The sequence below is a fragment of the Phasianus colchicus genome, chromosome 13, assembly GCF_987193195.1.
Source record: "Phasianus colchicus chromosome 13, bPhaCol1.hap1.1, whole genome shotgun sequence".
Lineage (NCBI taxonomy): Eukaryota > Metazoa > Chordata > Aves > Galliformes > Phasianidae > Phasianus > Phasianus colchicus.
Genome location: NC_143448.1, coordinates 3,448,259 through 3,471,432, shown reverse-complemented (window position 1 = coordinate 3,471,432; position 23,174 = coordinate 3,448,259). Strand labels below are relative to the sequence as shown.

At 36.3% G+C, this 23,174-nt stretch overlaps 1 protein-coding gene across 16 annotated transcripts in view; it reads right to left on the bottom strand.

Moving 5' to 3' along the window:
* The window catches only part of ESRP2 (epithelial splicing regulatory protein 2), a 188,320-nt gene that overhangs the window by 138,717 nt on the left and 26,429 nt on the right, over nt 1–23,174 (bottom strand). For all 16 annotated transcript variants that reach the window (XM_090149871.1, XM_090149864.1, XM_090149869.1 and 13 more), the window contains exons 2-4: nt 13,116–13,279; nt 9,942–10,007; nt 7,121–7,220 (exon numbers count right to left, since the gene is read on the bottom strand). The gene's annotated coding sequence lies outside the window, so the exon portion shown is untranslated. The remainder of the gene's footprint in view (nt 1–7,120; nt 7,221–9,941; nt 10,008–13,115; nt 13,280–23,174) is intronic.

Genomic DNA, 23,174 nt, shown 5'->3' with positions numbered 1-23,174 from the left:
CTCCTTAACAGGGTCTGCTGTGATAGGGCAATGGGAAATGGTTTCAAACTAAATGAGGGGAGACTTATGCTGGATATAATGCAGAAGTTTTGTTTTTTTTTTAATAAGAAGTGTGCTGAGGAACTGGAACACATTGCCCAGAGAGGTGGTTGTGCCCCATCCCTTCAGACACCCAAGGTCAGGGAATGGGGCTCTGAGCAATGATGGAGCTGTGGGTGTCCTTGTCACTGCAGGGGAGTTGGACTAGATGATGTTTAGTTCAACTCAAATGATTCTAAGGTATATTTAATATCTATTACATTAGCTGATGCACACCTATGCAAAACATTATTTTAACTTACAATTTATAGTACTGAACATAATTTGGAACTCAAAATTGATCACAACACTGACTTTTTCATATTGAAATTTATTAAGCCCATAAGTTGAGCTGCAATCTCTAGATTTATTTTTTTCATAAATATATAAAGATTACTTACAGAAAAAAATAAATCAGAAAAGCTCAAAAGCTAAGCATGCATTATTTTCAAGTGATGCTTCAGTTAGTTCATATAATACAAATACTCATAAACTCACTATAGCTAAAGCCTGCAAGTCAAGTATAATATCATATACATTGTAAACACATAAATTTCAGCAATCTAAGTAAGTTTTTTCACTTTAGAGAATAGAAAGCACACCAGAAATAATTTGTACATCAATTAAATGCACCAGATGTATCATAATAGACACACAGTGATTCCTCCTAGCCAGTAATTAAGTGTTGGTACCTCCTTAACTTACTGGTCTTTTCTCTTTTTCACTTTCTTTCTTCATGAAGGAGCTGAGATTTCAGCCCCCAAAATGCAAATTTATTTGTGCAATTGTATTCCAGATGCTGTGGCTGTGTAGTGCAAGCATAATTTTTAATTGTAACATGTTGTAACATTTTCAAATCACAGTGGTTCTTATTGTGAATGCTTTATTGCTCAGGGTTTGGAGTTTTCTAGGCTACCAATATAGGTCCCTAGTAAATATATTTTTAGATCTGTAAATAAATACCTAGGATTCACCTAGGTATTGTATTTGTGATACAAGCTTGGAAAAAAAACAAACCTAAAAAAATTTAAATTAGATCTGTATTTCATGTATTTACATGCTCTGTAACAGCTTGGAATCATTAGAGCAAGAATCTGGCATCTTTACGTCTGATGCATAAATCCTGTGCAGGACACTCCCTGAGTAAGAACTGACTACATCCTTCTTTTAAAATCTACCCTCCTTTCCAAATGGAAGATCTTGTAGGGAAACAATTTGGTCAATCAGTGGAAAGTAATCCCTACAGACACCTTATATAAAAGCAAGGAAATGAGTGTTGGGACATACTACAAAATGTTGGTTTTTTTTTTTTTTTTTTTTTTTCAGTAGAAAATAAATAAATGTTTAGAACTCAATTTCAGCTAAACTGAGACCAAAACCTACAATGTTTTAAATAACACTGTAATTGCAAGACAGAGAAGTAATATGGTTGCCATGGCTGCCTTCAAATGCCTTTATATGCTTTCACTTCTTCATATTTTAATCTCACCTCTGAACTAACTCTGAATTTATCTGTTACTGCCATATCAGCCATTTTTTCTTTAGATTGCTTAATCTTCTACAGGGTAAGGCTAGATAGCCATGGCATAATAAATCTCACAGTATTTCAATTCAACATTTTATCCTTTCCTATCTTTGTTTCTGACATGTACTTTAACACCAAGCTCCATATGCGTTACAAAAATAACTGTGGTTAAACAGTTAAAGCTGTGCTCATTTTCTTAACTTAGATTTTCTTCTTTCTGCATAGTTGCTCAGTCTAGAATAATACTCTAGCAGTACAACATATTTTTATCCACTAACACAGGCAAAAAAGCCCATGGTGTTCAAAGTACAGTTAGGCTAACTAACATACTAACCACATCTATTTTGGTATCACATCTTACTGTATCACTCAAGGAGGACAAACAGTCAAAAATAACTTTCCCTCAAACACAATAATCAGGCTTGTATTTGATGTTGAAATTACAGGTGGTTTTGCATTGCAAACAACTTTGTGGCAGTCTGAAAATACAGGGTTTTTTCACCCTCCATACACACATGCTGATTCATGTTGTCATTTTGGTAAAAGAAAGTTTCCTATGTATTTAAAACAAAACAACCCTTATTAAAACATAATGAGACTCTGAAATTACAAAGTAGAATCTGGGATAACATCATCTAAAGATAACCTTACACTCCTGTCATAATTCTGTGGCTACAACCAGTGTAAATCGCTCGAGTTCTGCTATTTTTAGAGAAAGATGCTGCACTGTACTGCCCATCAATGGGATTCAGTTTCCAACACAATTATGCCCTTGTTCAGAAAGATCAGTATATGCTTTTTTTCCTGTAACATGAAAGCCAAAATGGAAGTTTGAAGACTGGTCAGCATCTTCATGAGTATTTGGTGCTTGGAAAGTTAGTAATGAAATGGCAACATTCACTGTGGGGCTGCCACAGTATTATGGTGCTTTTACCATATTTTACGTAGAAATTATTTTTCATTTGTAGCTTTATGCCGTAAGATTGATTATAAGAAATAAAATACAAACGATAAATACAAGGGAGTTCTGTCTCTATTCTTAGTGCCCAGACACACATGCTTACATAAACTGACAATGATCGATCAGTTTGGGAAATCTTCATTTTACTTGTTTTACTCTAGTTACTGAACATGTTAAATGTGCAGCACTGTGACAGTAGCAATGAAATCCACAGATGCAAAGATTCAGAGATAATACCGTAGACCTGGATTAGTGGCATAATCTGTACTGCAAGGAGAGCACTCTAGACTCTGAGCATAACTTCTGCTAACTATTCTAAGGCTACTACAGTATCAATTGTATGGTACAAAAATATATGCAAACTTTAAACAGTTTAAAAAGATCAGGAAACTAATTATGACCAGCCAAAAAAACTCTTTCAAACACTAGTGAATCTGTTTATTACCTACTTTACCATTTCAAACCCAGATTTTCAGCCTCCGTTAGCAATTAAATATACAATTATATGATGAGATTTCTCAAAGAAGTCAGAAGTTTCCATTTAGGACAGAAAATTATGTAGCTAGGTTTCCTGAAGTGCTGATCAACCAGCAAGTTTGAATCAGTTTATGCATTTTAAAATATCACTGTTTAATGTCAGGGTCTAAATATGAATTAGACTATTGTAAATTATTCTCCATACTGCATCAAGGAGCATAACTAATACAATACTTTTTCCTTTAAAACATAGTTGCAAAACAAAAACAAGATAAAACAAAAAAAACAGTACTGTCACCTGATCTCTTATTGCAACAGTATTGCAATCACAGTACTGCACTACCACTGTACTTGTAGCAACAAAAGCTCTACAGACTTGGCAACATAAAAGCAGAATCTTTAGGATGCAAATTAGGTGCTATCATTACCCTTGCATCCTTAACTAAATTCTAGGTAGCCAAAGAGCTGGTAGATTTATCCTGACAATACTGATTTCTGTCTTTCTTTTTCTGTAAAGGGTGCATTTCTCTTTAACATTCAAAGTATATAAAGCAGAAGCTGGAGCATTGATCACAGTGCAAAAGTAATTAATGAGGAAATAAAAGAATCATAGAATCACAGAATCACAAGTTGGAAATGACCTGTAAGATCATCTAGTCCAACCATCTTCTCATTACCATTGCTACCACAAACTAAACCATATCTCGTAGCTCCTCATCCAGATGCCTCTTGAACACTGCCAGGGACGGTGACCCCACCACCTCCCTTGGCAGGCCATTCCAGGAGGCACTGTACCTGACTGGATAAGAAATCTGTCCTCACTGGTAGAACACTTTTCATTGAGTGAACTCTAGATACCCCAAACAGACATTATGGCCTCACATTGCATGAGAGGAGATTCAGCTTGGCTGTTAGGAAAAATTTCTTCTCCAAAAGAGTCAGGCACTGAAAGGGGCTGCCCAGGGAGGTGGTTTGAATCACTGACCCTGGAGGTGCTGAAGAACCATTTAGATGCTGTACTGAGGGACATCATTTAGTGGGGAAATATTGATGGCAGGTGGAAGATTGGAATGGATGATCTTGCAGGACTTTTCCAGCTGTGGGGATTCTATGATTCTCTGACACACCTGAAGCCTTTTCCTTTGTTTGCAAAACAAACTCAAATAAACCCCGCTTGCAAAATGTTACGGAACCAAAAAACAAGACTGGGATGAAAATATTTTTAACAGGTACCTGCATGAACAAATGAACAACTGGCATTTGGATAGTACAGGACTATGGAGAAAATGAGTTTCTGAGAAGTATTTTGCTAATCACATTCCAGCAGTGCTGCTGTCCTGGAGATTTTGTCCAGATCAAAGCTTTTCAAACACACAGCATCAGTTCAAGCTTCTTACTATGCTGAAGCTTCTTACTATCCTACGCTGAACACTGCAGTTCTAATTTCTTCTCTATCATATCTGAATTTATCTTACTCTTCAGAGGAAGTAAGCTAGAGCAGACAACAACTACCACTTGAGTATAGTTCATGAAACTATAGAATTATTAAGTATTTGCTTTTAGTGTGTTTCAATTTAACTTTACAAATTGTGTTCTCTATTTCTGCTCTCATTGCACAGTACATATATAAAACACATTACATTTTTTTCACTAAAGAATTACTTGTTCTCATTCCTTTTCCTAAAATAAATTCAAGTTAAAATACATTATTATGGATGTCTAGAAAAGAAGAACACGTAGGTCTAGAACTTTCAAGTGTTATTTTCCTATTTAGGTTATTCATTATAACTTAAAAGCTTTCACTCTGGAATTTGCTGAATTATATCACTATGGCAACATTAGAGAAGTTGGTAGAATTTTTGGAAAGCTTCATTATCCAGACTTTTTGCAGTATGACAAGCAAGCAGTTCAGTTCTGCGAATCATTGTTGTTTACCACCAAGAATGAGAGATTAAAATAACTATGCAAGGCACTCTGCTGGACACCACGGATATTCACATGCTGAAAACTGGCCTACCAACAAACTAGAAATCAAAGGTAGAACACTCAAGACTGCAATGAGCAAACTTCCAGAATCTTTTTTTCTTCTTCAAAACAAATGTCAGTAAGTTCCCTTAGTTTAGAACAGCATGCAATGGCAGAAGAGGGAAACATGAAATGCTGAGATGTTGTAAACTTACAAACCAGCACCCTCAAAACTGGAAGTCCAACAAGATTTTATCACCAGAGAAAGTCAGTCAGATTGGATATTATTTGATTACAAATTGAATTTACTGACAACAGTGGGATTTTCATTCTGCATAGCAAACATTTTCTAGTAACTCTCTTTTAAAAAGTTTTAATAAAAGAGAGCCACTTGTTCAGGAAGAAAGAGATCTCTAAGTGCCAAAAAAGTCCAGTATCACCGTAACCTCAACTAAATGCAGTTGAATATATTTAAATATTTAATACCAGATGGAGAGTTTACTTAGACATATGTCCACTATGCCAGGCTTGACTGAATAGCATATGCCACAAGGACATGTCTTGCATTCAACATTCAAATGCACATGCAAGTAGTGCAGCAACACTTTGCTTGTTTTGTTTTTTTTTTTTCCAAGTTAATACATTAAAAGATGTTTCTGAAACAATGGAGCAAGGATGAAGATCAAATCATTAGTCAGATTAGTCTTTGGCACTCTCATTACTTACATTTAAAAACCCTTCCCTCTCTTAAAGGGTTTAAAAACCCTTCCCTCTGTATAATTTAAAGAATAGAAGGCAGGACAGGATACATAAAGGTATCAGAGAGATTTAGAAATGGAATTCAATTAAAGTCCTGCCAGATCAAAGCCACTGTAGACCTCATTTAAAATTCATACATTTAAAACCCCATAATGTAAACTTCCAGTTATACTGAAAGCCATGACATCCAATAGCTATTGGGACTCAAAGGAGGCTGTAAATCTCCACTCTTACGTGCACATTTTAGAAGCTGGCACAGCTACCTTGCATATTGCCTTTCCTTTCTACACTTCGGGAAACTGGAACCACAGTTTTGCACTTTCTGTACTGAACTTTCACTGTACTTAGTCATCAGTGAAGGCTGTCACTATATACTCCCTTTGCATAGTTCTGCCTTTTGGCATGGAACTATTTATGAACCTTTGTAGAAGCAGAGGTTAAACAGGGATACCAACAGGAATTGAAGGTGTCTTAAAATTCAGGATCTTAAGCAGAATTCCTTGGGCAGGATGGTAAACATACTGTGTTAGTCCTACGCCATCATACCCAGCAGAATAACATAAGCTGTGATGGACTCAATTCAGTTTCTTTTATTTTCTTTTCCAAATAAAAAACTAATTTGAAAAAGGATCCTGTTCTCTGATTCCCTTTATAATTTTCCATTACTAAAAATTCTCTTTAAGGTCTTTCCAGGAGGAGAAATATTTTTTTTTCACGTTTCTTTTTGAAGCAACAACAAAATAACATATTTACTTATCTGTCAATGTGAAAAAAATCCCTGGAATACCTATCTCTGATGATACTGTAGCTGTGATGATGTAGTGATAAAGGAAGAATTATTTGATCTGTTACCTCATTAGATATCTGATATAGTTGAAAAGAAATAAAACAAGATTCCACATAGTACAGACATGTTTGATGGACTATTTTCTGATAAGGACCTCCTTCTACTTCCCCATACTCACTGCTGCCTTTTTAGAAGCGTATTGTCCCACTCCAGCCTCCTTCCTCACATATCCACAGTCCCACCACTTCACAGACACTCTACCTTTTCTTTGAAATTCTAAGTACTTAGGTCACTCAGAGCAACTTTTTGCTGCCTCTGCTTCATATATGAGGGGCTACACCCAAATTCTAGTTTTCTCCCAGTCATAAATAGTTGCATTTAATACTTATTATATAAAAATACATATACAATATATGAACATAGACTTTTAATAGATATTTTGGTAGAAATTTCTTGTAGGTTCATTATCTGTTTAGTATCTTACAAGAATCTGCTTGGACCATGTTTCCTGTTAGAGCTTACTTTTGCCCAAAGGTATATCGACAAATTAAAAGGCTACATCACTTACCAGAAGTGCAAACTTGATGAATACTTTCAGTCTTAATTGTTTCTTTGGTGAACTGCATTCATTCGTACTCTGTCTCTGGCCAGATTAAGAGGTCTCAAAGCTGCAAAAGTAAATAAAATTCTGTATGGATGCAATAACACAGTTGTAGAATTTTTAACTTAAATTACATCGTATTTCCTGGTATGAATCTAATTCTTTAAAATGTGATTAATATAACAATATACATTTTATTAGAATGTTGCTTTTACGTAGCCTAGAGACTGAGGGAAAACATGCTCAACAAATAAAAAACACTAAAATATAAAGACAACTTGGTATGTAATGCTAACTAAAATCAGATGTACCTCGCTGTTAATTTTCCCCTCATAAAACACAAATTACTTATCCTCGTCTTCAGTATACTACTCATTACTACACAATGCTTGTAAATATGAAGTAATAAAACTCTACAAGATTCTACAAGAATATTTTATTGACGCATGGTTGTGTGTGGGAATCGATTCTACTGGTTAACAGCATGATCTTTCAGGGTTTTATGCTAGGAAAATATTTGGCTTAAAAAGCAAAGTGTACTCATGAGTGTTTGCAGCTTACCCATATTTAATGTTATATTCTTCTAAGGATCTCATTATTAGCCACGTTATGATTTGCTGAATTCTAAATTTAATTGGAATTTGGAAGATTGCTGCAATACTTCACACCAATTTTAACTTTAACTCTTTTTCACAATGTTCTTTTTTTTAGGTCCCTCATGCCTTTAGCATTAGGCAGCCAGTTCAAGAACTCAAACACCAAAGTAAGTGAGAAACAATACTTGATTTGCGTTGGATATATTAGCTTTTAACTGGAAAAAAAAACACCAGAAAAGTACAAATGAACATTTCTACACACTTTTGACAAACAAACATGCTAAAGCGAAATATCTAAATAACTGGCAAAACAAAATCCTGTAGCTGGAATTCTTAAACAGCATAAGCTGCAGCTGTTTCTGTTTTTCTCCATTCTGCACAAACTACCTTGGTAATCTTTCATGCTACTTCTATCTAGAGAAGAATTTTCATGGGTGTAAAGGACATACACACAAGAATCAAAATCAGAATGAAGAATGTACAGGCAGTGTAAACAGATTTCTCCATTTTTCTGCCCAACAGATCTCACCAAGTTACAAACTAAAATGTTGTTTTGAGCCTTAAAGAGAGTTCTTTATTCCATTTATGCTTCAGAAAAAGAGCTGTAAGTGGATTCAAACTATTGCTCTTCTCAAATGAATAAAAACACTCTTCTCCATTCTTCTTGTCCTGTCTAAGCAGTTTTCCTTCTTGCTCTGGTGACAGTAACATAATCTCCTAATTCACATATGCTGTATGATCTGGCTCATAATGTACAACATTGATTTTGATATAATTATATATGCAACACAAACCTAAATGCTAGAAGTTCTTAGCATTTTAACTCTCACTTATCTCTTCTGATAAGCTCAGCTGAATCCTCTTAGAAATGGAGATGATATACTTGTATATTTCAGACTGGAACAAAATACTTTTTTCCTAAAACAATTTTTTTTTTTTTTTTTTTTTTTTAAGTAGAATGCCTATTTATTACTGTAACTGCAGATACAGGAAAATGCCTAAGTTTAGTATGCATAATATAAAAAAAGTTTAAAACACCCATGTATTAAAAATAAAAGCAGTTAAACCAGCAATCCAATTTTGGACTTAGAAAGAGATGTTAGACTGTCTGATGTCCTATTTTGTCCTATAAAGCAGTGAGATACCTTTAGAAAATGAGCTGGAGATTCAAAACTTTTCTAGAAGGCATGGTTATAGATGTTCCTGGAACTATAATCAATGATAATCATTAAAAAAAAGAAATCCTGTAAGTTCAGGATAGTCATTAATGACTATATTTCCAAGAAAGAATATCATGTGACCGAAAAGGATATTTTAACACAGAAGTAGAATTAAGTTCCTCTTTCTTTATCTGATCATGTCTGCCACATGCAAGGAAAGGCCAACAGGCAGTGGATTACTGTCACAGCCCTGAAGCCTTCAGTAGCTCAAAGAGAGATTCCAGTAATCCTTTACTCGTAGCAGAGATGATCCTACCTTCAGTGTTGGTCATAGGAACATTCATTATGCAGCACATATTGAATAAAGAGGTTTGGGGTGAGATAATTATGCAGAGAGGGGAAAATCTGTGAATTATTTAATGCTTGTGGTACTACTCTTACTAAATAACTGCATAGTTAAACATGCTGTATCTTTTGCACAGGAAGGTTATTTGGAAATGAAGTAACACTCAAAGGGAATGCTTAAATCAGCCTAAAGAACTCAGGAGCTACAGTCTCTTGATCAGTCTATATTGCAGTATTCATTAGTATCCACGAAGACGTATCCAATTGGGGTTGTTCAACGTTTTGCCATAGCTTTCCTGCTAATGAACAAACAAACCAGATCAATGTTAGTTTGGATATTCCCAAAATCCTGCAGTATAATAAAAATATCCACTGAATAATCTTTGACAGTTTCATTAACATAAGTGCTGGAAGGTTCTAAGAATGTCTCAGCGTGCTTCTGCAGGCAAAAGCTCAGAATGTATGCACCATTTCATATGGTGCTATAACTTAGATTTGTTTTTTAAAAATTTGACTTAAGCCCTGACTCAGTTTCCTTTTTGTTTTTTTAAGCTTCCACTTAAAAGATTAATAACCAGAAAACAGCACTACATTAGGTGTCTGTGTAACAAGACTAGAGCAAAAGAACAATGCTCCTACTTGAAAGCATGTTGCACATCTTTTTGTTACTTGTAAAGCACAACTTACCTTTATTTTTGTCATTTATGTGCACTCCCAAACAGTATTTTCTGTGAATTGCTGCCCCCTGTAAAACTACAAAAAAAATAAAAAAAAGAAATGGTCACATTCTACTTTCTTAAGGTCATACTATAAATTGTCACTCATGTTACCATGGAAACAGAGTGTATTTCATCATTATAACGCATGCAGTGATAATTGTTTTTATTTTAGTCTGTGGATAGGTAGTTAATGGTGCCAGCTGCAGTTAGTACAGACACAGATTCTTGTCATCTCAGCACAAAGCTGCTGTCGGCTGTCACTGTGAGCTCCCCTAACCATCAGCAATTCATAGGGGAATATTTGGGCAGAAAGAAGAGCTGTTAACAGGCCTTAGTTTTGTGGCTGAAATAGATTTCCCTGCAGGAATTATGTTTTCATATGAAAAAGAAATAAACAAGCAACAGCAGAGTTCTTCACACTGTCCAGTTAGGTCTCTGCAAAAAAACTGGTTTTCATGTGGCAGCTTATAATACTTACATTCTATTGAAAAAAGATTCAGCTGCTATCCTGCTCGCAATACAATTTTTCTCAAGAATGTACAGCTAGATATTATGAGCTTGCAGCTAACCTCATAGTTCTCTATGCAATTGTACACTTTAACCTTAGATCAAAAGGTATTAAGTAAATGAAAATACTGCAGTTCTGTGAATTTAGAGACATTACATGTCTGCTCAAATTTATGCTTATTTAAAATACACAAATGGTTACTAATACATAACAAAACCATAAATGAAAGCAATATAGGATAAGGGATAATATGTGGTATGGGATGATCTAGCGTCATCCAATCCCTACTTAAAAACAGGTTGCATCAGTTTTAAAATGTACAAACCTTAATATAAGCAGTAATGCACTGTGGGGCCATTAACAACAGGTAGGGAACATTGGATTTGGATGCCATCCTTCCTAAGGTACAAACATGCATACTGGTATTTTTCTTTCATATAGAACATTGAACTTGAGTTTTCCCTAAATTTGGAAAGCATAATATACTTTTGGTTCCTTTGGATATGTATTTCAAAGCGTTACAAACTGGTTGGATTTAACAGGGACCTCAGGAAGATGTCATCCACCCCCTCAAGCAGAGCCAACTCGAGCAGGTTGCCCAGGATCATGTCCAGACCACATTTCAGTGGTATCTTCATGGATTCCACAGCTTCTCCAGCCAGTGCTTAGTCATCACCACAATAAAATAAAATTAAAAAATAAAAAAATCAACAACAAAACAACGACCACAACAAAAAGCAGCCCACAATTTCCTTACTTCCAGAGGAAAGCTCCCATGCTTCACTTTGTGCCCACTACCTTTTGTCAGCAGGCAGATCAAAGTAATATTTTTGACCATATAAATGGCCAAACAGTGGGATAGGAACACCTTACTGAGAGTACGACAGATGACTTGAACAGGTTGCCCAGGAAGGTTGTGGAATCTCAATTTATGAGTATACTGCAAAGTCTTCTGGCCATGATCCTGCTCAGCAAGCTCTAGGTGACCCTGCTTGAGCAGAGGCAGCTGGACAAGATGATCTGAAGTGGTACTTTCGTACCTCAACCACCTATTCTGCACAAATATGGGCATCACGTGAAACAGAAGCAAGCCAAAGCCTACTGGAATCAGGTGTCTAATGTTGTGAGAGAAAAATATTTTTCATAATAAATGTCAGTTAATTCCCTGAACTGGCTATTATAATTTCCAAGATTATTTGAGGAACAGAAACCACATGTCGCAGGTCTTGGCACTGGACCAACTTCTACTTCAGTAATGTTCCACACAATCTGCTGAGCAAGTGCTCTTTCTTACTGTACGTCTAATGCTGAAAAAATATCAAGTTACTTTACATGAAAACTTCCATTATTACTTTCACTAAGATTTGGCTTGCACTACAAAAGATTTATTACCAATTGATTATTCTCAGTTCATGTTAATTTGGTTGTAATTAATGATAGTGATGTGGAATATTATCTCATCCTTGTAAGAGATGCACCTAATGTGTAACTTAAATATTAATGAGCTTATTCTTTATAAGGATAACTGCAAAGCTTAATGTAAATTATTACTCAAGGAGACAATTATTTTTCCTAAACTTAAGGTACTTCAGATCAATAGGTTTAGAGGTTAACTATGAAGCACAATCTTCTGTACTTAGTCTTCCTTGCTCAACACGATAAAATAAATCATACAGGATTGTGTTTGCCTCTGACATATCCCTGTGCAACTTAGTTCTGAAAAAAATCTCCTAGAAATCAACAATTTTATATGAAAAGCATTTGGATTTTCTTGGCAATTTTCCCAATTTAGAACTGACAAAATGCTGTAATAAATTAGAACAGTTTCAACAAAAGCAGATATTTATGCAGGGCATTCTGAAAACTGAATTATGGCTACAATTATACTTGGGACTGTCTGTCTAGAGGTCCCATCTGTGAACACAGCAAATTATAACAGACAAAGTATTGACGGTGGTATAATTTTTGAATGCCAATAATGACAATAAATGTTGCTCAACAGGTAACACACAGCAGTCACCAACTTATACAGTTCTTTCATTGATCACTTGTCCTCAGATCCCAGGAATTGTAATGTATGTATTCACAGCCATCAGGTTTTACACAGCATCTCCCTGCATGCCTCCAATTATTGAGGTTTTCCCAACTCCTTTGGGATTCCTCACTCTGTAGGTACTTATGTACCCTACTTATTTTGTATTTAGGTCACATCAACTATGCACACACAGCAGCACCAAAGAGGTCACCATATGTCCAAGAATTCCAGATATGTTCGTTATACATGTGCGTTCTGAAATGCATTTAAAACAAATGAGCACATACATATTTTTGTTCACAAATATTAAATCACAATTGTGGTTTTAACAATACATCAGCTGCCTCGTGCAAACATAGTTTGGGGGGAAACATTAGGTTTATTGCATAGACACTCCATAGCGCATATAATAGATAACTTCCATGTTCATCTCAGGTAAATATGACAGTTGTATATTTTCTGAATGCTTTCCAGGTGGACAGCCAGACTGGAAAATTTTTGCTGCATAGGCTGCTATAGGCTATATTTGGTAATAACTCATTTCCCAGCAAGTATATATAAAACTATGCTAGATGGAAAAACAAGTTTCTAATTCTCACCCGTCTGAAAAGAACTCAGTAAAAGGAAAACTGAGAGGGTTCTGTGCAAACGCTGCCTGATGCACGAAGCTGGCAATGACTGCACTAGGATCCTTGTTCTTCTGACCCCGGCACATTTGCCCACAACCTGGCTCATCTGCTTAGGCCAGGCACTGAGCTGGGACCTGGAACAGAAGCAAAATATAATCAGTGAGGTGGTTTTGGCTTGTTTTATTTTTACAAATACACACATGAGCAAGCATAGGTAAAATGAATACTGCAGAAGGAAGAATAATTTAGACATATTTCAGCAGTCAGCTTGACTTCCACAATACTTTGTTATGGTATCTGTTAAATACTACACGTTCTGTCATAATTCTAGTGTGGCACAACATTCTATGTTCTAAGCTGAAGTTAATCAACACACTGTGTGGCAAAGACATACAAAAACTAGGTAAGAACAGATCATGTACAGTGATATGAAAAAAACAGTACTACAATCACTATTTGGACAAAAATAGGCATCAAAAGTAGCATTCTTTTCATATTCCAAATGACCAGTATTGAGTTTAATACCTTGACTTTTTCCCTAGGAGTTTGCTTAGCTACACACTTGTAACTAAGTATGAACATATAGTTTAGAGCTATCAATATAAGAACAGCAAGAAAAGGGACCTTTCTCCAAAAAGTAGCAGAACTGAAGTGTGTTAAAAACAAACAAACAAACAAGCAAACACCAAAACAAAGCAAAACCATCCTACTGAGCAAAAAAGCAATCCATGTAGTTGCAGGTATGTTTTGATATACTGTAACATCACACAAGGCTGAATGAGCTCAAAGACAAACCATTTGGAAAAGGCTCACTGGAAAATAGTTTGTAGCTAATTTTTGAACTGCCTATGTGGGGCTGCATGCCATAATTTCTGAGAAGGAAAGTGGGGATATCTTAGTGTTTAACAAGGTTAAACATAACAGCTCCAGAGAGATTATCCAGACATCAGCCATCAGTGCATGGAGCACATCAGAATGGTAGAGAGAACTCTGTTTCACTACTATCTTTTATGCTTATACCAGCACAGAGTAATGATTTAAGATCTCGACTGGGGAAGAATTAAAAATAAATGCATCAAAGTTATTAAGTCAAACAACTATTCAACAAATTTATGGTATTTACACAAAGGTTACTTTATGAATAGTGACCATTTGAATGTCATCTTGACCCTCAGAATCCTGAGTAAGCCTTCACAGAACAATGCAGACAATACCAGGCAAGAGTCAGCTCTCCATGAAGCTCAGAGAAATTTTGCATACGTTTACTATAGAAATAAACAAATCAGTTTGCTTTCTTCCAAGTGGTTTTTGTAAGCATTTGCTAATTTCCTTGACAATTTTTTGTGCTTTCATTGTATTTCACTTTGCATGACAGGGTACAAAATCACCCCACATGTATCAAATTCACCTGGCCATCCAGAAAAACTACTAGCCCTTGGTTTTTTTTTTGGTTTTTTTTTTTTTTGGGGGGGGGGGAGGAAGGAAGGGGAGGGACAGGGTGGTTCAGGAGGGTGAGGTGAGACCTGCTATAACAGCACTGCTCCTGCCCTTATATTTTTAACACTTTTATTTCACTCTTTCTTCTTTACTCATCCTTCTCCCAATGTTAGCAATAGATGAATTTTGGTTACCAACATACTTATGCTTTACCTCACAAAGCATGCAAGAGCAACCATAAGCAATCACCAGTGACTTCAGTAGTTACTCATTAACTTGACAAAAGCTGGAAACTGATGGAGCAAATTGCACTCACATGACTAGTGTGATTGATCATCTCGATGTGCAGTTAAATGGAGGATAAACAGTTTATACATCTCCCTCTCCTTTCTATTCTAAGTAAACTTGAGAGATCACAATATATATACATTTTTAGATAGTAACATGGAATATTTTCAAGCCACTCTCCTTTAGGATATATGTGCTGCTATTACAGATGGTTTGGAGAGACAGATATTATTTATTAAACAACATTTTAATGCAGGCTGTCTTGTTCAGCAAAGTAAACTTGGTGTGGGGAAAAGAAAATCTCCCCTATCCGCTCTTAGAAAGATGCAGGTAATATTCTGTCTGATCAAAGGACTAGCCAATTTACTTCTGACCACATCCTTCTCTGACAGTGAATGCAATGAAATATAAGCCTGCAGGCACATAGTAGAGTAAAAATATTTTTAGATTTTCAATCCCCTGGCTGGATACAACCATATTAAATATAGATTACCTTTTATGACTACAGATAAAGCTGAATGAAAGAAGGAAAGAAGTCACTGAGTAAGAGAAGTGCAGCAAGGAAGGTATATCATGTAAGCTGTAGACAGTACAATATAAAGCTAACATATATGTTCATCATATGAAGCAGAACAATAAAGACTGTATTTCAGGGGTAGATATTCTGATAGCAAACATTTATGATTGTATTCTTACCCTGATTACATGACTGAACCACCCTTAAAATTGCAAGGCTGGGTTTGTAAAAGTCCTTCAAACATTACAAGATGCATACCCAGCCAACTTACATTTACATAGCCACATCTTGGGATATGGAGAATAAAAACAAAAAACTGTATTTAATAAAGTTGTTGAACTTGTAATTTTGAGAACTCAGTGGCATTTGCACTAACTAAGCAAAAGTTTGGTTCCCTTGACCAGCCAAGCAAAATGAAATAGTACTATTTTGATAAAGGATTCCAAATAGAGCTTGTTATTTTTAACAGCAAGAGAAGTTGATGTTCTATTTAATTTTTTTTCTCTTATCAGCTTAGATATGTTTATTTGGCTTTTTATTGAGACTTCATGCCATCTTCCTTTGTTACAGACAAAAGTTGTATTTTCAGCAGTGTATTTGCCTTTAGCATGAAAATGCAGATCGAGCAAACAGCAATATAATTCCATTCTGAAGGAGTTATGAAAGATGAAACTGTTCTGCTTTAGTGAGCAATTGCTGGGAAGGACAAGGTGCAATTGTGTGCACACTGAACAGTTCAGCAGTAGACAGGGAGAAAAGGGGTTGAGTAGCCCCAATTCTTCTCACAGAGCCTTGCTTTGAAGCCTTTCTGTCTACAGCATATTGCATACAGGATGGAATGAAGAAAAAGAAGCTGTTCCAAGCAATGGCTCACAACATGCTACTTTCAACAGAAGTAGCAAACCTTACCCACGATGATGCTTCTCTGACTAGTCCAGCATCCAAATCTACTGAGCCAATCCAGAAACCTCTTTTCATTTATAAATCCAAATCCTTTTTTGTATACACTAATGACACAACAAATTAAAACACAATGACAGAGAGAAAAAACAACCACTCAAGGCTCCCCGCTCTTTAGACACATTCATCTGCGATACATACATCAATCATCTCTTACAGAAAGAGCTACAGCTCGTACTTCCAACACAGCAGTAATAACAAGGTGCCTAACTTGACAGCCAGTGGGATTATAAAAGTACTGTATACAAAAAAAAAAAAGCCAACCCATTTTAAAGAGTATTATTTTATTTAAGACTTTCTGTTTAAGAAAAAAACAAAAACAAAAAACAGTTCTTCTTGAAACGGCATGGCAGAATTCTGAAGCACAGATCAGCTGAGAGACAGGGATGGTTCTCAGTGCACACATCTCCAACTAGAATTTTCTACAGGATCAACACTGCTATTTAGCAGTGGCTGATTGAACTTAAGAGTCAATGCAGTTTGCACACTGCATAGAAACAAAAAAACAGTCAAGTTCAATATTCTTCTGCTGATGAAGATGGGCCATTTGGGTTGAAATTCTATACTGAAGATTAATGTCCTTTTTTGTAAAGGAAGAATCATTAAATAATACTGAAACATCTACTGCTGCAGTAGCTACTAGCACTGGTGTTTAAAATACTTCTAACTTGTGGTTCTATTTCTGGCTTTTTTTTTTTCCTCTTGTTTGAAATTTTGAAATTGTTCACAGCCAAAAGAGGGAACTGAAGTAAGCTTTTAAATTATCTGCACAGAAGAGAGATGGCCAACTTTTGAAGATCTAAGGAGTTAAGAACAATGTAAGCATACAAAGCCTGTTTGAATACAGAGGAATAAAACTGCCTGTGATTGATGAAGTGTCATATGCTTTCTCTAAAAAAGTAAAATCTTCCAACTTGTGGAAATTTTCAATGCTTTATGGTATATAGGATATAGAGCATAATCCTTCAGCTCTTGTAGTAAACTTTGCAAAATTTCTCTCTTAAAATGTCTTCTCTTACAACTTCATTTTGGCTAAAACAGCACGCCAGATGCATCCCCCCAGCTTCATCACACTTCCAAAGAAAACAGGTCTCAGCATAGTAAAATTCTATTTGCAACGGTCTCTGCCTGGCTCTGAGCTCTTGGTTTTTGCTTTTTCCTTCCCAAAGACTGCTACGTTATCCTTTCTGTTACTGTTAAATCTGCTACCAAGTCTGGCTGATGGGAGGTTCATTTGAAAACCTTACTGGCTATGAAGAAGACATAATCCTGTTCATCTTCAACACTGGTATAAACCAGCTGGAGTCAGTAGGCAGGCACTGGCTCATTCCAGGGCTGAATTTGATACTTTGTGTTTACATTCTTTCACCATTTGAAACAAATGTTTATTTAAAGCTGATTGAGGTAAGAGCTGACACAGTGTGCCATTTACATCATCAGTGACTTTGCCACTCCATCTCAGCAGGTTTTACTTTGAAGAAGCAAAAATAGCTTCATCAGACAAAGAAGGAAAATCTTATAGCTCTGGTTAATCAGCAGCAGTCTGTGGAGAAAACAGCAAAGTAATGAAATCGCCATTTCTGAATAATTTTACTTGGGAAGCAGTCAAATTTCGGCATAAATTAATTCTGAGCATCCAGCTCTGTTTTCAGACAGAATGCTGAATCAATCGAGTGCTGAAGTTAAATTCACAGCTCCTCCTGGCATACTTTTTAGGGTAAGGCATTGAACAGGTACAGAGCAGATCCATTAGGTGTAAAATAAAAAATACAGTCACTGACATACGGACTTTATTAACCTTATCTTCTCAATACTCTAAATTCCAGTGGTCAATATACTGGAAGGCTTACAGAGGTAAATACATTTAGATATTCATTTCCCTCTCTGTCTGTCAGAACTTGCAGCATCAGAGCATTCCTGCAATTCACCTCCTGACTTTTTTTCCACAATCAGAGAGTAAAAATGAACTGTCTAATTCTGATCTGTTAATTCTCATCTGTCAAAAAAAATTTTAGCTACATTACTGCAGCCATTTGTGCAAAATAATACTAAAAACACCAAAAAACCAAAAGCCACAGTATTACTTAACAAGAAAGATGGACAATTAATAGAGCAAAGGAATGCTGTATGTTCCCCAGTACTCTGAAGGCAAATTTACCATTACACACTTTTATATTGTTTCTAAGGTAACTGCAGATATTTTTGGTGTATTTTCCTCCCTCATCTCTCAAATCTCACAAGAATGAACCAGTTGCTAAAACCTATGCATTACAGTAAAAAAAGCTTTTCCAAATTCTGTGTTAACCAAATCCCAAAGAGTTACTCATAAGCACACTAAATCACTTGCCTGTCTGAATTTCCAAGACTGACATCTGTATTAACATCAGCAAGCCTATGAAAATGATAGGCAAAAACCAACCACTTTAAAATCATTGCACTTTTGGCCAGCAACATGTGAATGTTACTACTTTTGGTACATAAGCATAAATCACCAGAAGCAACAAAACTGTGATATTATTTTAAAAGGGCCAAATAGACCAGGAAACTTTAAATATGATGCAAACATCAACTTATGGGGTGTAATGCACAATGAAAACATTTTAAATAACAGTACCCAGCAGGAGTATTCTAGAAAGCTGTCTGTCTTACCTGTCCACAGAAAAGCTAAACATGAACTAAGAATGCATACGGAATTTATATTCCAGCAATGCTTTGGAGCTTCTGGGGAACATCAGCCCCGGAGGCTCACTGCTGCTGAGCTCCTAGAGGTCATTTCTATTCTCACAGGCAAAAACAGCAACAACAATCAACAAAGCAAAACCCCATACCGCATTTTTTGAGAAAATACAGGCCCCAAGGAGATGACAAAACAGGTGTTTGAAGGAGAAAGTCAGCATTACCATTTACTGTGTGAACACATTAAGGTAAAGCAAAATGCTCAAAAGTGTACTGTTACTAAACAAGATCAGTATTATGCAGTATTTTCTAACAAATCTTCTTTAGATGATTTAAAAAAAAAAAAAAGACCCAAACCTTTTTCCTTTTTTTCCCCTCCCCAGGAAGAGGTCTCACATAAACTGGGATTCGTAAGAAGTTCCTAAAGAAACACCATATTCTGAATTCAATCTTTTCAGAAAGATTATTAATGAACAGAACTGTAGAGCTCAAACTGGCTTTGGCCTTTTAAACCACTTTAAAAAAAAAGAAAAAAAAAGAAAAAAAAAAAAGGAATGCTCAGAATATTTTCAATGAAGCTATTCTTGAAGCTTTTAAGCCAGAGGCAAGACGTGTATCAGACAGGCGCTGTTAATCAGCTGACACAAGTTACTTAGCATAGCTCCAAATCATTAATTTCCTTTTTTCCCCTCCATGATCTTTACAGCCTTCAAATTCCATGTAACGTAAGCAAAATCAAGGCAGTAATTAACTAAAATGGCCTCTTCTTTAACTGTCTTTACCAAACTGGTCCTTTCACAACAAATATACAATTACTCCCAAATCAGAGCACAAAAAAAAATGCTTTAAATCAAGATTTGCCACTTGTACAGCATTAGATGTTTTCTGTGAGGAAATTTCCCGGACACATCTATTTTACATCTTCTGAAAATTAATATTTGCATGGTTATTTTGGGAATCTGTATTCAGTACAGCGAGAGACAGTTCTGAAAACATTTGAAGTAGAACAGCCAAAGCTGAAGACAACAGCACAGGTAGTTGTTATGGAAGCACCCCCCAACACTGACAAAGGAACATAAGCTGTTATTTGCTTATCAGAACCCTGATTTGTCATCTGGGGGAGAAAAGGAATTAAAGTTAAAATGTTTTAGAAAATTATTTTTCTAAATTTTCTGAAAATGTTGCTCTTAGAACAGTAATAGAAAGTTATTTCCTTAGTGTAAGCTGTCATTTCACACTGGGAAGCCATACAATTTTACATTCTGATAGATTAAGAGTGTTGCCCTGGAGCGTGTTCAGAGAAGGGTAACAAAGCTGTGAGAGGTCTGGAGCACAAGTCTTATGAGGAATGGCTGAGGGAAATGGGATTGCTTAGTCTGGAGAAGAGGAGGCTCAGGGGAGACCTCATCACTCTCTACAACTGCATGATAAGAGGTTGTGGTCGGCCTCTTCTCCCATGTCAGCTGTGATAGGACAAGAGGGAATGGCCTCAAGTTGCACCAGGGGAGATTCAGGTTGGATGTTAAGAAAAATTTCTTCTCTAAGAGAGTGGTCAGGCACTGAAATGGGCTCCCCAGGGAGGCGATTGAGTCATCATCCCTGGAGGTGCTTAAGAACCACTCAGATGCTGTACTGAGGGACATCATTTAGTGGGGAAATACTGGTGGTAGTTGGATGGTTGGACTGGATGATCTTGCAGGTGTTTTCCAACCATGGGGATTCTATGATTCTAAGAGACCTCCTACCGCATAGCAATCCCCACATCTCAAATAATTAATCTCCTCAACACTTCTGAAGTGAACTAACCCTCACAGGCTTTACAAGAGTTGAAAACAAAGATCTTCATGTATGCATATGCAACACCTCTAAAACTGGCAACTGGAAGCATACAGGTGTCTTGAGTTTTGCTAATGGACCTCAGCATATCACAGGACCTTAAACAATCACATTTGTCTCTTCAAAGAAAAAAAACTTTGTAATAATTGCAAATAAAAAGAAAATAATTAACTCACCAATACAAAATCTGAAATTATTACATCACAAGAACTGATCTGAGAGTCCAAAGTACATTAAACAAATTTTTTCCTCCTAGAAAAAAAACTAGAATGGCTATAAATTAAAAAAAAAAAAAGAACAAAAACAACAAAAACAAAACCACTCCTTTTTGAGACTCTCACATCTGAGAAAGGTATAAATTGGAATACCCTTGGAAAGATAGAACACAAAGCATATAAATCTAGGAAGTTTGGTGGTTCCTCAATATTAGAACAAGAGACAAAGGTTACAGACAGTGAGCTTTCTTCTGCTTGTCTGAATTTTGATACTCTGCAGTAACTGTTGCTAAAACTCATAATCCTACATATTGAGTATTAACTGAGAGCTTAGTGGTGTAAAACAGAGCACAGCTTCCATTTCTCATCCCTCCCTGAAGAAGGATGATTCCTTTTTCCTCTTGCTTCAGAAGCTGAAAGCTCTCTGTTCATTCATTATGACTTCCCATGAGATCAAGGGAAGAGAGGGATTACACTGTCATGACTGCAGCTCTCAGAATGTTTTCTTTGCAATGACAGTACCTCAGATGTCAAGTTTGTTGTTCAGTGCTTGCTGGCGACCCACATCAACGCAGTTCAAAGAAAGCATAATTATATAAAAGTCACTGCAGAGTCCAAATTAAAGAACTCATAATTGATCTGAATGAAAGGTCTGTCTACAACAGGAGCTTGAATTGCAATGTGCACTTCTCCTTCGATTAATGGCAGAGTCCTCCACAGTCTCACTTTACACTCTTTATTGCTTAAATTAGAAGATGAAAATGCACTGGTTACCAAAGATGTTTTGGACCACACTCATCTCTGAACTTACTCCCCTTACTGGCTCAATGAAGAGTAAATTTTTTTGCTTAAAAGAAAAAATAAAAAAAATCCCAGTAATCCCAGTGTTTCATTATGGAAAGTACCAGCTTTTATTATAGGGACAGGCAGTACATTCTGAACCAGAAAAATAAATCTTAAACAACACCAAGAAATGTGGGATTTTAACTGCTGTCTTACTAGCTGCACATATACCACAAATCAAAACACAAAATGGACTTAAACTACTATGGAAAACAGAACAGAAAAACTACTTTTGCATACTAGAACAGAAAATTTTACTAAGTAGCACAGAAATTGTTTCTCATCAGTACATAACCAGAGGTCAGTTTCCATCAAGCTAGATTGTGGAGCTTTGAGCATAACACAGCGCTACTCAAACTACATCTAATTTCATAGTAAAAAAAGACTGTAAAAGCTAAAAACTGTGCAGTTAAAGCCTGTTACCTCTTGTCCTGTTGTTAAGCATCCCAGAAAACAGTCTGGCCCCATCCAGTTGATATCCTCCCTTAAGATTTTTCTAAGCATTAATCAGATCCCGTGTCAGTCATCTATTTTCCAGGCTAAGCAGCCCCAGCTCTCAGCCTTTCCTCATAGAAGAGATGCTCCAGCCCCTCAATCAATCCAATACCACATCACAGATGTTATCAGAATAGCTAGCAAAATCCTGTGACTGAGACTGGCAAAACTGTAGCAGCTGGCACTGTGATGATGCCATAGTAAACAAGGACATAATCTTGTTCAATGAATTACTTTCCACCTTTCAAAGCTCTATAGCAAGAGATCTATTGCAGCTGAACATATGAGCTTAGCAGCAGGAAAGTATAGCTCTGTCAAGGCTATACATGCCACTTCATTGACCTCTGATACCCTCTCTAAGGTTTGATTGAAGTTTTACCTATGTAAAGGATTGTGACACACAAATGCAGCTCAACAACTGTCAGTGCCAAGCCAGTCTGAACTGACCTAGCGCTGGTACCCAAGCAAAGCACAAAAATGTAATCCCTGAAATGATACGGAACTGCACCCTCAAAGGGAGCTATGACAGGGCTTCAGCATTCCTGCTATCCCTCCTTTTAAAGACTTTTTATTTCAGATCCTTTCCTTCCACCAGCACTAGTAAACTAACTTGGGAGTGGAAAACTAAATCTTTACCAAACAACACAATTTACTGAAAAGCATATTCACAGTAGTGCATATGTGCCAGTTTTGGACCAGCAACTGGATCACAGATGGATGGATTTTGGCTTCAGCTTCCTAAGAAGTATAATCCAAGTTCTT